This window comes from Rousettus aegyptiacus, unplaced genomic scaffold (genome assembly GCF_014176215.1).
Source record: "Rousettus aegyptiacus isolate mRouAeg1 unplaced genomic scaffold, mRouAeg1.p scaffold_m13_p_17, whole genome shotgun sequence".
In the NCBI taxonomy this organism is placed as follows: domain Eukaryota; kingdom Metazoa; phylum Chordata; class Mammalia; order Chiroptera; family Pteropodidae; genus Rousettus; species Rousettus aegyptiacus.
The window spans coordinates 16,384,899-16,401,173 of record NW_023416292.1 but is presented as its reverse complement, the minus strand read 5'-3'; the positions used below and the strand labels follow the sequence as shown (position 1 = coordinate 16,401,173).

Below are 16,275 nucleotides of genomic sequence, written 5' to 3'. Positions count from 1 at the left end.
AGTGCTTTAGGAGTTATTTTTCTAATTCCTTCTCTTCAAACTCTCCGGCATACACATCTGCATCCTTTTCGTGGCAGCATCATCTTACTCTAGTTTTTAGAAGTCTGTGATTCTAGATTATTACCAGTTACTTTTCTCACACCTCTCCTCCCACCCATGGTGTAAATGTTTGCTGACACAAACATCTCGTGAATTTAAGTTCTTTGGACTGTATTGTCTTGTGAGTTAGAGCCACAGAGCTGTTGGATTGGGTTCAGGGCAGTCTCTCTACTACAGCAAAAAATCTAACATATTTAAAGTTTTATATCATAGTAGTTTGCTTTTAGAAACTATGTATGAAAAGTACTCTAACAGTAGATTGGAAAGTAGGGATATGTGAGGCTATATGTTAGACTATTTCCAATTAAGGAAGGCATTCTTGAACAGTAGACATTTCATCGTTCATAAATTATCATGGTGGTGATGAAGGAAATTATATTGTTGATATGGTTGTACATGTTTTAGCCAGTTGGCAGATACTTGAACATGTAAAGGACTACGGCTTGGTGCTAAGTATTATAGGGGATTCAGATAATTATAATAACTAAAATTTTATGGTGATTATTATGTGCCAGACACTTCTTCAGGCACTCAGAATTTATTACTTCTGTGATTTTTACAATCATATCCTGTAATCCTCATTTTGCAGATGAGAAAACTGAGTCATAGGAAGGTAAATATCTTGGTCAAGGTCACAAAGCTAATGATGGAGCTTCCATTTGACCCAGGTGGTATGGCTCCAGATCTTCTGCTTTTAACTTGTACTCTGTACTTGAAAGCAGAAGACATTGGTTCCTGCTCTCAAATAACCCCTAGACTGGTCGATGCAGTAAGTCTCAAACACATGCAGAGATACAAAATATATAATTTTAAAGGTTGTAGACTGTAAATAAGTGCTCTCAGTAGAAGGACGAGTTCAATTAGTTCACTAGGTTGACATAGCGTGATAGGATCAAAATTCTGTAATCCAGCAGTACTGCCACATGATATTATTAACCAACTGGGACGGGCAATGCACTGTGCTTGTATACTCTACGTGAGTAAGATGGAAAGTAACACCATTCTTTTAGGACAGACTTTTTTGTTCACTTAAAAAAAATTAGCCATGTGCAGGTAGTCATGTTGAATAGTTTATTAAAATTCAATCGAAATCTTAAATAAAAATGTGGGAAACCTTCAAGAGTAAGTATATTTTATGACCCAACTGCCTCTTAAAGGGATTTCTACTTGTATTACCTTTTGAAAGTTGTTCTTCATAATCCATGGGAGATGCTGTGGGGAGGGAAGAGAAGAAGGGAACATTTCCATTCATTCAGTCATCCATAATGACTTTTGTTAACATTGTTTAATGCTTTATGTCTGTGCTCAGAAATAGGATGTGTCATACATTACACAGCATGCTGTCATATGCAGTCTGCCTCCTCATGACTCTGAGTTAAACTGACTCATTTGAGGCCCAGTCTTCAGTGCAGGAGAAGCAAGCATCCACTTAGAGCAGCTAGAGAATTAGGACTGGTTTTCATTCTTCGGTCCTTCATTTAATGGCTACTTTTCTCCTCAGTCATGTATGACCTGTAGATTATACATTGAGTCTACTCTTCTTTGGTTAATTTTATTTCCAGATGTGTCACAGATAGCAGGGTATAGTGGTCTTATCAAAGGTTATATTTTTTAAAGTGACTTTCCTTCTAACAACCACTGCTCTCCAGTATTCAATTAGAGTGTATTTAAGTATGTTTAAGCTCAGTGTTTTCTCTTGGCTTTGAATTGTTGAGTTTTAGTGACATATACAGCCTTTTAAGAATTAGGCAGCATGAGAAATGCTTCTCTTCCGAATCGGAAGCATTTAAAGGCATAAAGAAGCGGTGGTCCCCTTTTTTCCCTGTGGGAATAACAAAAACAGCACTAACTCTTTCCATCTCCAGGTAGCAAGTAATCATGATACAGCATTCGTTTCTGTCATTAATAGTGCTTTCTCTGATTTTTAAAATTTCAAGGGTGGATTATTTGGGAAGAGCACATCTTTTTGGAACTTCATTTGAACTACATAGAGGATATAAATGAAACTCAAGGTTACAGAGGAAATGTAATGTACCTTCAACCACATTGCCTCCTTGTGTGAGAATTTTTTTTTTTGTATATTTTGTATAAGTCTAATCTTGAACACTGTCTTGACTGCAGTGTATATTGACTTGAACAGTTTTTCATATGGAAGATATAAAGAAGCCAAATGTCGCATCCAGTACATCAGAGTTAGTTCCAGTTTTTGGATGTTACCTTTGCAGGAAAAAACCTCAAGGCTAAAGATTTTTTCCTTCACCTTATTGGGCAGATATAATCAAATATTAATCTTGGTCTTCTGACTTTGCTTTACCTGTCATAGATTCCTTCTTCCCTTTTTTCCTATTTTTACACTTAAAAGCAAATTGCAAATAGTATTTTTTGTCAGGCTACGTGATGAATCTATATCATTAAATTTCCAGATAATTAGAGCATAACCCATTAAGTGCCAAGACCCTTTTATGGCAAGCTCCTTGGATGGGAATATTCAAGTTTGTTTTTTTTACCTCTTGGAAAGTATACACTGAACTTAATTTAACATTCTCTTTATAACTGTTGGGAGCAGTAGTGGTGATGGTTTTTCCAGAAACTGGGCATTAAACTGAAATTTAATTTTATTTCCTTATCTGTCCACAAATTAGATATTAGTATCTTTAGACTAAGGATTAGGTGAGTTATCCGCAGGGAAGTAAACTAATTTTAATTTTTCCAAGATCACATGACTTATGAGTGGCAGAATGCTACAGTGACTTCTGGGCATTCAGACCACAGAGCCTGAACTCTTAGCCACTAATGCCGCATTACCTCAACTTATTTATAAAAATCAGTGATGACATGCTACTAGAATGCCCTCAGTGGGTTTCGACGTGGTGAGACTGCTTATCCCTATATAAAAATGCCGACCAAACCGTTCTTTTCTTGAGACTTTATATCTGCTTTTCTAGTCTCTGTCTCTTCATTTGGAGGCTTTTTAAAACTGACATCCTACGCTCAGTGTAGCATACCAGTTTTCATCACTCTATACTTTATTTCTTTCTGATCTTCTGTAGGCTTGAAGATCAGATAAGCAAGTTTGTTAGTGTTGTTTGTAATCTAAAAGTGAATAGGTCATAAGTGAGGATAATGTAAATTACTAGATAACTTATTTCCAGATAATCAGTGTTACTGTGATAAGATACCACCTGGGACACTTAAGATTGTTTTCCAGAAGGATCAAATACTTTACTGTTGTATTTAAATGTATAGCTTATGTTTTTAGTTCCAGTTATCCTGTTGACACTGTGACATGAGTTTAGTAGATTTATTTCAGGTTCTATGAAAAGTATGCAAGCAAGCAAACTTTGTTTATTGGAGTTGTTAATTCCAGGAACAAATAAACAGCAGGTACTTTGCAGCCACAATAAATCCACAAATATTTATTTTCTGCTATATGCAAGGTGCCAGGTGCGATACAGATAAATATAAAACATGGCCCTTCCCTTCAGAAGTAAACAGAATACAAGCATATGAAAAGTAAATAATTTCTAATTGAATACACAATAATTTCTAATTGGATACACAAGAAACCTGAGGACCATTACTTCTGGTGAATAGAACTAAGATCTGGATATGGGAGAATGAATTTTTGGATTCTGAAAATTTTTGCGATGAGCGTTATTTTCGCAATGTAGATAGGTGCTTAGGAAAAGAGAAATAATAACTTTAAGTAATAGTTCAGTACTATAATAGAAGCAGTTCCCCAGTGATGAACTGATGAATGATGCCTGTGTAAAGGGGGGAGCTATCTCTCTGGTGTTTAACTTGGAGATAGAATTTGAACAGCAGGATGAATTTTTCTCGAGGTTTAGAGGATAAATGCTATAACTATGTACGACTTTTATGTTACTTTTATTTACTTTTTTGGAATTTGGAAATTTATGATATTTTATAAGAGTTTGGGGTGGGAAAGTGAAATCCACGAGTTAAGAATGTAATTTGGTATAATTTGGCGTTTGTTAGAGCTCAATGCTTCATTTGTCATCTTCCTCTTACTGTGACCCTTCTCTTCCTCACCTTCCAGCTCCTTAGTAAACTTTCCTAAGGACTTTGCCCTTTTTTGGGGGGGGGGCACGGTCTAAATGACATGAAACAAAACACCTGTCATCTGCCTTTTCATAATCACTTTGGTCTCATTATATCAGCCACCAGTAAACCTGTCAACCCTCTGAACAGCAGGACAGACTTGAATGTGGCATGTGTACAGAAGATTATTCACTTAATCTAAAAAAGTGCCACCAGAAAACAGCTCCATGTTCTTGGCTGTTTCCCCTTCCTTTTTGGATGGAGACACGTTTGGGGGAAGGGATAGTAATTTAAGTTGCTCTATAACTTACTGTCTAAAACATTTTGAAAATTTGTCTTATATGTAATTAGGCTCTTTAGTGTATTCGAGTTTCCATACAAGTTCTGGGTAGGGCTCTTGTCCTGCCCCCTATGAGAGCCTGTCAATAGGACTTTTGCGAAAGAGCGTAGGGCAGTCCTGTAAGGTGTACGTAAGTCATGCCAGCCAGGGGTCCTAGCGGAGCCTGGGTGCCGTCTAAGTCAGGCGAAGCCCCTTATCTTTCTTACTGTATTCAACACTTAAAGGGCACTCCATTTATTTTCAGATCATTATGTTCTTTATCAATGATTGTCAAATCAGGGAGAGGTGTACAAAAGCCTGGCGGGGCGCGGGGGCTTTATAAATAAATAGCTACCTTGCTCCCCAAGATTTTGATGAGTGCTGGGAAGGAAAAAGTTTGAGGCAGATGTTTTAAGAAATATTGTGTGGAATTTAATAATTGAGAGATTTCTTAATTCTTTATCTATTGCTATATAACAAACCCCTCAAATTTAGCAGTTTAAAACAACAGTGAACATGTGTTGTCTCACAGTTGTGTGGGGCAGAATTTCAGGAGCCACTTAGTAGGGTTTTTCTGGTTCAGGGTGTCATAACATTGCAGCCATCATGTCAGCCAGGCCACGGTCATCCATCTGAAGGCGTGTTTGGGGCAGGATGATGCGCACTCAGGACTGTTGTTAGACTTCACTTTCACACTGGCTGTGAGCAGGAAGCCTCAGTCCTCAGCCACGTGGACCTCTCTGTAGAGCTGTTGGAGTGTTCTCGGGACATAGCTGCTCGTGTCCCCTAGAGAGAGTGATCCAAAAGAGGGAGCAAGAAGGGAGGAGCAGCGCCTTTCACGACGTAGTCTTGGAAATTATATGAGGTTACTTCCACCTTCTTCTTTTCCTTAAAAGGGAGTCATGACGCCCAACCACCCTTAACAGGAGAGAATTAGGATTCATATTTTAATGGAAGAAATGCTGAAAAGTTTGTGGACCTATTTTAAAAGTGAGCAGGGGATATAAAATAAAATTGGTTTCTTTTTCTAATAATAGGCATTTAAAAAATACATTGAGTCCTTCCACTACAAGGTGTCACAGACTTGGATAGGTTAAAGGCCCTGCCCTCTACAGTTATAGTCCTAGTTGGGGAAGTTAGGTAGTCCTAGTTGGGGAAGTTAGGTACATATAGAAACAACGAGAAACCAAAGTAAAATATATATATTAATAAAGTGCTTGTGAGTTGCTTTTTCAAATCAGTGTTACCTCAGTATTATTTCAGTTTATTCACCTTAATTAGAGAATGTTAAAAAACCTCGTCTCTTCATTAAAAAAAGCAACCAAGAAATCTGCTATTCCTGAGTATGTATTAGTTGAACACCTCAGCATAAATTACAGAAATTCTGTTATTTAACTGCCTGATCTACCTATTATACCAAGTATATAAAGCATGGAGGAGAGAGAGCAGCATTTTAAGTATATTATACGAGCTCTCAAGTCTTAGAAGGATAGCCATTGTTCCTTTAATGATTCTGGTTAGCTGATTGCTCACATAAAAGAAATACAGATACCAAGTGAGAGTTCTGAATACAGAATTAATTATCCAGGCTGTCAGTTTATAAATCTTTATGTAAACTATTCTCCTTTTTGTAGCGTTGTATTTAATTAAGCATTTCCTCCTAGTGAGATAGTTTCTGTTTGAACGAGAGACAATATTGTGGAGCAGAAATATAGTGGGTTTGGGATTAGACAAATTTGGGCTCGAATCTTTGTTATATATTACCTGTGTGACTTTGGACCAGCTGTTTAATCTCTGAGTCAGTTCCTCATCTGTAAGAATAGCACCCATCTCTGAGGTTTATTGTGAAGAGTAAATGGAAATCATGTGAAGGGTTGCCGAGTAACTCTTAGATACTCAATAAATCTTCGTTACCTTCATTTACCTTCGAAGGTTTATTTCAATAAACCTTAGTTACTCATTTTCCTTACAAAATTAAAAGATAAGGCAGCCAAGAAGGCTTTCCTTGAGGAGATATGTTTAGATTGAGACCTGAAGGTCCAGCCCTTCGCAGGCAGTGGGAGCAGCCTGCGCACAGTGGGGCTGAGGGTGAGGGCGAGCTGGACTTTCTGCTGGCACACAGTGGGGCTGAGATGGGAGCAGTAGGTCGGAGCCACAACCTAGGATCCTTTGGGGTTATGGCGGGTATTTTCATTCTGAACACTGTGGAAATCACTGGATAATTTAAATCCGAAGGGTTGTAACTCTCATTTCCCAAATTTTGAGATAATAGGCTGCAGTTAATCCTAGAGGAGGGATTTATTTTTCTTTTATTCAGAATCTGAGATTCTAACGTTTATGACTTGGTTTCAAGATTTTTTTTTCTTTTTTCAAAATCTGATGAATAAACTTTTGCAGAGGCGATTCATACAGATATATGAGCCTTTCTTCGTAAGAACTTTAAAATAAATTCAGGGACTGAGATAAAACCTCCCCCTCCTCGCTGTTCTGTTTCTGCTCCCAGAATCGAAGTTATTTTTTCCTCTGCTCTCTTTCTTCCAATTGCTGCATTTTTAAGGACGTTAAGGATTGAGCATTTGAAGTGAGTTCTGTTGTCTCCCTCTGTTGTTTTTCTGTGGAACGTTGCACGGTTTTTACTGTTGGCTAAGCAGATTTTCTAGAACACTTCCGAGGCACATAAACTCCCATTTGCTTTTATTCTCTTGCTAACAACATCTTATTGTGTATGCCTCTATGTTTTGGGACATATAGTAGAGAATAATGTTAGGGATTAATTTATTAAGCCGTTAACTTTTAAATGGCTTTCTGAAAGTTTGGGAATTTTATTTCACAGAATGAAAAATCTTGTCAGTGCTTTTAGGAAGAGAGTCAGTTTTAGATGCTGACCGACAATTTCAAATAGTCAAATATTTTGACCTTCAAAATAGTCAATGGCAGAGTTAAAGATATTGTGGAATGATTTGTTTGTGACCAAAAATATCATGGCTGTGACTTGGGTGATTTGGTTAAACCAATACCAAATACTTACCTTTCTAACTAAATAAAAATGTATAATGTGTCTAGTCTGGGTACTATTTTTATTCACCATTTCTGCCCTTCTGTATTGCCAAAGACATTTTGGAACGGATGCACTCGCTTCTCTCCCACTCGGAAGCACTCAGGAGAGGAGCTGGTTGTGTTCCTACCCCTGTTAGCTATGGAGAAGGGAGAGGGAGAAGATGACTAATATTTAATGACCCTTTAGTGTGTTAGCTAGTGTATATTAGACACTTATTTTTATCATTTAATCCTTATAAACATTTTTATAACATAGGTGATATTCTCTAAAACTGAGGTTTAAAAAGATTAAATATCTTGTCCGTGGTCACACATCTCTTAAATAGTGCAGTTGAGATTTGAACCCAGGTGTGTCTAATTCTGAAGCTGTGTCCGTCCCTCCTTTTTTAATCTCCCTCCTTCCCTTTCCTCCCTCCCTCCTTTCTTTCCTTTTTGATCCTTCTCTCTCTCCTTCTTTTCCTCCCTCCTTCCCTCCTTCCTTCCCTTTTCCTTCCCCTTCCTCTTCTCTATCCTTCTTTCCTTTCTTTTCACTTTCTTTAATGTCCTAAAACAAACAAACAAAAAAACCCACAACCTTTTATTATTACAGAAGCACTCCAGATGCATTGTTGAAAATTATAAAATGTTAACTTATATTTTATTAAATATTTAGATAAGCAAAAAAAAAGTTTAATTCCTACTATTTAGAGCTTACTATTTTATTAACACATAATGTTAACCAGCTGACTCTCTGCATTTCAGAATTGTCATTTCATATAATGAACTGATTAATCCCAGAATTTCTTCTTCAACTGATTTGTACAAACTAGTATCAGTCTAGTATCATGCATTTCATCTACTTGTTATGCCCTTTAAGTAAGTCCCCAAATATAGTCCTAGGAAAGAAGTCAATTTGCAAGATTCAATTGAGAGGAAATTTACATATTAGCTTCTAAAGCTAGTTAATCTAAATTTTCTGTCACTCTTATATTTTCCATGTGAATGACAAAATTAAAATTAAGGTTAAATAGGTTAAATATTTTTAGATATGTCAGCTAAGTATTCAGATTATCATAGGAATGGAAGAATAATTAACGTCTGCATTTGACTACACAGGGAAGGAATCAGTTTGGAATCTGAAGCTCTTTTAGTCACCTTTATAAAAAGGGGAGAGTAATAATTGATAACCATTTTAAAATCATAAGCTAATTCTCTTGGAAATCCCTGACATTGTCAGATGAATGATATTATATAATCATGTATCTTGCTATCATAGTGATGGTTCTTTTATGCCTCATTTGGATATATCGCATGTAAAAGTTTTTTTATAAAATACTTTTTTAGAATAGTGTCAAGAATTAGAACTAATTCAATCATGCATGTTCTCTCTGTAATGCAGCATAAATATCATTATATTGGTCTCTTTTCAGAATGGATAGTGGTGGTAAGTTTACATCTATAGAGCTGTATAATTTTCAGCAAGTAGCATAACCATTTCATTCATCAGTTCCCTCATTTCTAAAATGGGATGGAAATGCCCTATTTCCTTAGACTTTGAGCTGTAAACATTTTTTCACATTCTAAGTGCTCTGTAATCAGGATGTATTTTTATGATTACTGTGTCTTATTGTCAATCAGATGACAATAGAGATGAAGTTATATAAAAATCTTTTGTTGATACCCTCTAAGATCACAGCATCTAGCCACCTTCATAGATTTGATGATAGCACTTACCTCAAAGGAATCAAATTAGTTTATAAAGTACCTGCCACCTAGGAAATGCTATGTAAGTATTAGCTATTTTTAATATCCATGGAACTATAATAAGAGTAGTTGGCTGATTTATAATTTTAAGATTATATAATACCTTCTGTTCGTGGGACACAAAGCATTTTCCATTGGACAGTTTGAAAAAGAAAACCAATTTAATGTTATAGATCTATAATAAATAAAAAGGAGAGACGATTACTGGACAGAAGAGGTAAGTGAGGTTGACGAAAGTGACAATAAGCAGAAGACTATGATTTATGTTGAATATAAGATATGCAAATTTATTTTTCTGATACTAGGGAATAGGTTTAAAAAAAATATATGACTTTTTTGAAGATTGTCAGTCTTTAGTGGTTTAAATTTTTTATTTAGATTTCTTTGTTTCTGATGGGAATAAGGGAACTTTTTAGAGGACTACATTGTGAAAAATCGAACCTAAATTTTATTCTGATTGTGATTTTTAGCTGATGCAGAGTAAATGGAATTGATTTGTATTATAATAAGTCATCTGATTATCTCTGTAATCAGATATACCATTTTATTTATATATATGTACACACACACATACATATATATGTATATATATTGCTTCTGACTTAAAGTAGAAATCCAGAGTGATAACAAGAGCTTTTGAAGTTTTAAAGTAACTCCTTACCATTAGTCCCTTCTTCATTCTGATTACCAGTTTGGTATAGAGTTATCTTTACCTCCATTTTACAGTACTGAAAGAGGTTAAAGAGCTTGTCATCTTATTCGTAAATGTCAAGATTTGATCCCAATTCTACATTATTCTAAAACCTCCAAAAGCTGATTGAAGTTTAAAACTTAATTAGTTGGACTTTCCCTTTTCAGACTAGATCAATGAATGCTTCTCAACCTTTCATTCATTATCTCCCTCATGCCACCCCACTCACAGCTTTTCTTTAAAGAAAAAAAACATTTTATTTTTTAGACTAGCTTTAGGTTTATAGAAAATTATGCAGAAAGTACAAAAAGTTCCCATATCCAAACCTGCCAAACACACACAATTTCTTCTCATTAGTGTGGTGTGTCTGTTATAATTGATGAGCCAGTATTGGTATGTTGTTATTAACTGAAGTCCCTAATTTACATTAGGTTTCATTCTTTGTGTTGTACAGCTCTATGGGTTTTGACAAATGCGCAATGTCATGTAGTCACCATCACACTATCGTATGGAACAGCTTCACTGCTCTAAAAATGCCGTGTTCTGCCTCCTCATCCCTCCTCCCCTTCCCTCTTCCCTTGAGTCCCTAGCAATCATTGATTTTTTTTTTTTACTGTCTCTAGTTTTTTCTTTTTCAGAATACAGTATGTAACCATTTTAGACTGGATTCTTCCACTTAGCAGTAGGCATTTAAGGTTCCTCCATGTCTTTTTGTGGCTTGATAGCTTATTTTTTTAATTGCAGAATAGTGCTCCCTTGTATGGTATACCACAGTTTGTTTATACATTTACTTAATTAAAGGACATCAATTTTTGGCAATTATGTATTTGCAAGCTCTTCACTTGGACTGGAAAAGCAAAATCTCAAGGTGCCACCATGCAGTTTTAATATCATAGATATAATGTATATTTGTTGATATGCTTGTGGCCTGTTGGAGGACCATCAACCATTTAATAGCTAATTTTTTTTTTTTTGTCTTCCAAGAACCATCTTTAAGCTGACCTCGTAGACTATTGTAGAGCTCAGCCATTGTGTTGATATTCCAGGTCGGAGCAAAGAGGAAGGGGAAAGGGCTGAAAGACCACCTTTCAGTTGAGCCAGTGACATGTACACAACCTTCCAGAAAGTCCTGCACAGCATTTCCACTTAATCCTGTTAGTCAGAGCGTAGACATGCGGCCACACCCAGCTGTAAGAGAAACTCGAACAGGTGCCTCGCTGCCCCAGGTAAGTGGGGTTCCATTATGAAGGAAGGCAGAGAGTGTATAGTGGATGAGAAAGTAGCATTTTTTTCATGGTGAGAGAAATAATAGTTATTGTTTTCACTAGATACAGTAGGTAACTCTGAAAATATTTGTTGGTTATTGAAAATTTGTAATAAATTAATTTAATCATCTAGTAATATTCGTAGTCATCATTACCAAGATCTTATAAATTCCTTATTGGAAAGAACATGCACAATTCCCATGGATTTGTATTCGGAGAGCTTTTTAAAGGTACTTCTGGGAAACGAGACAGATTATACTTTGATTTCTCACCATAGAGAGGAATATCCTTTCTTTCTTTTATTCCTCATACTCAAGCTTTGGAGTCCTAAAGGGGTTCTGACATTATCCTTGCAAACTGATATAGCCCTGCAAGCTTTATTTAGCTATTGAATCCTTACCAATTCTAATCATATTGCATTGTTTTCCTGATATTCAAAAAGAAGATTAGAGAAAACTTGGGATATGTAAATTATTCCAGAAGATACAGTATATTTTGGGGGCACATTTTTGCTTGTAATCATGTTGCTTTTAAAGCTGTTGCAAGTTTTATTGCTCAACTGCTTGGGAAACACATTCCCGTCTCATTCTATTATTCTTAGATGATTGAGCTGGAAATGTTTATACAGCTTTTATAATGGTGACTTATTGGCTGAGTATGTGTGCCTGCTGCTGTCTTTGGCATTTGAATAATGAATTAACTTGTAGGTGGCCATGGGAAGAGAGTGTTATGAATGGATTTTGCCTATGCTTTTTTGGTAGCAAATTATATCTGCTGCAAGGTTGCTGTGCCTTACCTTTATTTCTTCAGCTATTATAAAGCTATTAATTTTCACAGTGATGGGTGGCAGTAACCTTTCTCACACAGACCTGATCTCAGCATGGCGTATGTCAGGCTAAGCTGTGGGTGGGGATGTCTATATAAAGGCTTGGTATGCATGCCAGAGTTATTTAATAGCATAAAATGCTTCCTTTCAGCAGTAGCCTTTGGCCATTTCCAACTGTTTTAAGATTGGTTCATTTATTTCATAAAACTTGAATTATTTATGAAGTTGTAAATTACAGCTGTAATTAAACCTTTCTTTAACTTAGTTATGCCTAAGTAGATGCTTGTTATAGACAACTCAAATTGCTTTATTATGAATTTTTGTATTAGGAGGATTGGATATTCTAATCATCTTCTTTTACCTTCCATTCTACTCTCCTTAAGTTTGTTTATATGAGTGGTAAAATGGGTAAGTAAATATGAACAAGCCGTTAAAATATGTGTGAACACACAGGCTCCCTTTAGCAAATAAATGAGATTATACAAGGCAAGATATTCTTTCCTCCCTTCCTCCCCCTCTCCTTTCACCTCCCTTCCTTTAAATATAGATGATTAAAAGTATTTCATTAGGGAGTGTTATGCCAAGTGAATGATCTTAACCAGTGAAAAAATGTCCTTCCCTAATTTATGTACTAGATATGTGAAAATTGAGAAGCCTTTCAGATTCCTAAATTACAGAGAATAAGTTTATGTTTTTAAGACATTTTTCAAGTAATTGCTATATTTAAGGGAATAATATACTAGATATTTGTAGGAGTTATAACCTCTTCTATTAAGGAGCATACCAAAATATGTTTAAGTAAAACATGTATCATAAAATAGACTTGTTTGTTGTACACATTGTTAATATAAGAAATTCTAAAACTTTGGTTTTAATTAATTTTTCCTGCTTAACTTCAGTATTTCTGCCATTGCTTCTTCAACCATGGCACTGTTTCCTCCTGCTTATCATCTCTGAATTTTGTTATTTACCTTATACAGTGTTTATTGTTTTTACTTTTTCCCGTATTTTCTCATGTTCTCCCTGGGAGCCACATTGGCACAAAGTGACTACTTTTAAAAGGATGCTCTTCTTTCTTAATATGAACTCAGAGCGGTCCTGTATTATACTAAACACCTTTCCTGTCTTTCCTTCCCTCACCTTCCTAGTGAAAGGCAGATTTGATCGAATAATGCAGTCTGAATGACTTTCTGTTGCACTTAACATAAATTACATTTAACATGCAAATGGGATCACTCTGGGACTTAGTTATCCATTGTCTGACCAGCAGTTGTTCCCCTTCATTAGCTAATGGAAACAATTAGACTAGAGACGGCCATTACTGAACTGGATTTGGAAACTGCTACAAACCCCAACATGTAAACATTGTGAGTTCTGTTGGTGCTGGTTTCTGCTTTAGATGGTTCAACTTGTAATTTTTCCATTTTAAAAAGTATTGTCCTATATTAGGACAGTTAGAATTGTAAATTCACCTTTTCCAGGTCATTACATAAGCTCGTTCCTCAACTATTTCATCTTTTATAGATTTTCTGAGATGTTTTTAAAAATTGTTTTAAAAATGGTGATGAAAGCTCCATATTTTTGTATTTCCCTTAATTCTCTTATAAAAATAGAACTCGGATGTCTAAGCCAATAATTCAGATAATATTTATAACAAAACTAGACGAAGTATTCTCATGAACCTCAAAATATAAGCAAACAAGGAAATAATGCCAACAGTTACAAAACATGTATAACCAAAAAATCTGTATCAGCACAAACTAACCCTAAAGTATAACAGCACATACTTTTTTATGAATATGCAAGAACCTAGCGAATACTGCTCCCTTGAGCCTTTCCCGAAAACATACTATAAAATGACACTGTCCAGTAAAAATTTCTGCAGTGGTGGAAACGTGCTGTTTCTGTGCTGTGCAGTATGGTGGACACTAACATGCACTTGAAACGTGGCTGGTGTGACTCAGGAATCAAATTCTAATTAAATAGCTGCGAGGCTAGATTTTAATGGTGCAGCTATTGAATGAGCATTAGACAACTAAAATGACTGACATGCCATAAGGATAGGCAAAATATTCCAGATAATAAGTGAAGAGGGAACGACAGACTTAAAACGAATGAACGAATTGATTGATTATGTATCTATAGCTGATAACTTCCCCCAAAGAAAGATAATCATACTCTCTCTCTCCTTTTGGAAGCACACAATAACTTAGGAAGTAGTCTTGCAACATTTCTCCAACAAAGATGCACAAATGGCCAGTAAGCACCTATTAATGATGTTCAGTATCATTAGTCGTTATAGTAATGCAAGTTAAAACTACAGTATTATTTCTTACCCACTGGAATGGCTGTAATCAAAAAGTCATATATTTTCAAGTGTCGTTGAGGATGTGGAGAAATTGGAACCTTCACACACTACTGATGGGAACGTAAAGTGGTATGGCCATTTTGGATAATAGTTTGGCAGAGTTTTAAAAAGTTAATTACAGAATTATAACATTACCCAGCAATTCTACTCCTAAGTGTCTAAGAGAAATGAAAATATATGTTTGTTCAAAAGTTTGACATTAACCTTTGCAAACTGATGTAGGTGGAGCCTTGCAAACTTTATTTAGCTATTTAGTGCTTACCAAGTCTTCATCACCATTTGCCAGAATCCCTTCACATTTCTTTTAATTATACCTGTTATTGAGAATTGTGAAAAGTTAGAGCTAGAAGAAACCAGGAGGTCATTTAGTTCATAAATTTCAAGTGCATCTTTGGAATGCTATACATAAAAGTAGGAGACTGCCAATATTAAATGATGCTTTACTATAAAATTTATTATTGCTACAAAGTTTGTATATAAGGGTCAAAAGAAAAGGAGTTCCCATTTAAATAGTGTTTTTATTGACTTATTCAATGGTGAGTGCTTTCATCCCTATACATCTCATATGAAAACCATTAATTTTTCAAAAAATGCTTTCTTACTAGGGTTGCTTTTCATCTTTTGCTGATTTCTAAATGTTGTTATTTATTTATTTTTTTTACATGGGCCAGCATATTAATGGCCAGTGGACATATTTTGTTTGGCTGCTTTGTTACGTTTGCACAGTATATATCAAGCCACGTTAGATAGGCAGGGTATGTTTGGTTGTTAAACGACCTTATTCTTTGTTTGTTTAACTCACAGCATACATTTTATTTCAATTGCAAGGCTCCTATTGGCATTTGCGCTTCTGACTCTAGCTTAGAACAGAGGGTGGGGCCTCATAGTGTAGTGAAGGGATAGGTTTTGGAATTAGACCAACTCAGATTGAAAACCCTGCTCTTCCTCATACATTGTGTGTATCTTTGAACAAAGAAGTCGATCAAGTCGTCTTTACCTCTTTTATAAAATGGGAAAAATAATATTTTTAAGGATTAAATGAGACAATTTATATGTAGTATCTAGCACATAGTAGCTACCCCATATGTGGTAGTGATTCTTACCATAGATTCACAGAAGAACCTCTGGTGTCATGGCAACTTTCTCAAAACATTAGAAGCACTTGTTACTTTGTACCATGTTTTCTCCCCTTGTAATTTAGATCCCCAAGTTGTTCTTTGTGGAAATATGTAAATGGTTTCTCCCTTAAAATTTACCTGACACTTCTTTTAATAGGTATCAGTTTCCAATATTTGGCCTCATTCCAATATTTCTGAGGTCATAGAAAATGGGATAACATGCAACTGTTAAAAAGCATTATAATAAAATGTTTCTTGATGACTTCTAGATCCTAAGGCTTAAATTCAGATTATTGGATAATATTTACTTTTGAGCTCCATATTGCCAAAATATAGTCTTAAAAAGTCTTAATCATCCTGGAACAAGTAAGTTAAAATATAACTTGAAGTTTGGAATATAAACAACAGAATACTTAATTTAGAAATTCTTGGAAAATAAAATGTAGCTTTGAAAGAGTGAAAGTTTAAACCTGTATGGCTTAGTGTTTGGAATGAAATAGTGCAAATTGTTCTTGCTCTGGATATTTTTGGTTTTATTTTTGAATTTTTATCCTTCATATTTTAGTCTTTTAAATTCAACGTGTGTATCATTGCCACAAGAAACATTGCTCATGAGACGATGACACCATAGCATTCGTGTGATGATTTCTCGCTGACTGTTGTGTATATATATCCTCTAACTAGGCCAGTCACATAAGACGGGAGGGCAGACCTGGCATATCTTATT

At 35.5% G+C, this 16,275-nt stretch overlaps 1 protein-coding gene across 4 annotated transcripts in view; it reads left to right on the top strand.

The window, feature by feature from the left end:
• RASAL2 (RAS protein activator like 2) overlaps nucleotides 1-16,275 on the top strand; it is a 237,070-nt gene that overhangs the window by 16,642 nt on the left and 204,153 nt on the right. The window contains exon 1 of one of the 4 annotated variants that reach the window (XM_016141224.2): nucleotides 8,079-11,197. The exons of the other annotated variants lie outside the window; for them this stretch is intronic. The gene's annotated coding sequence lies outside the window, so the exon portion shown is untranslated. Of the gene's footprint in view, nucleotides 1-8,078; nucleotides 11,198-16,275 lie in introns of those variants that run through there. 4 annotated transcript variants of the gene reach the window in all.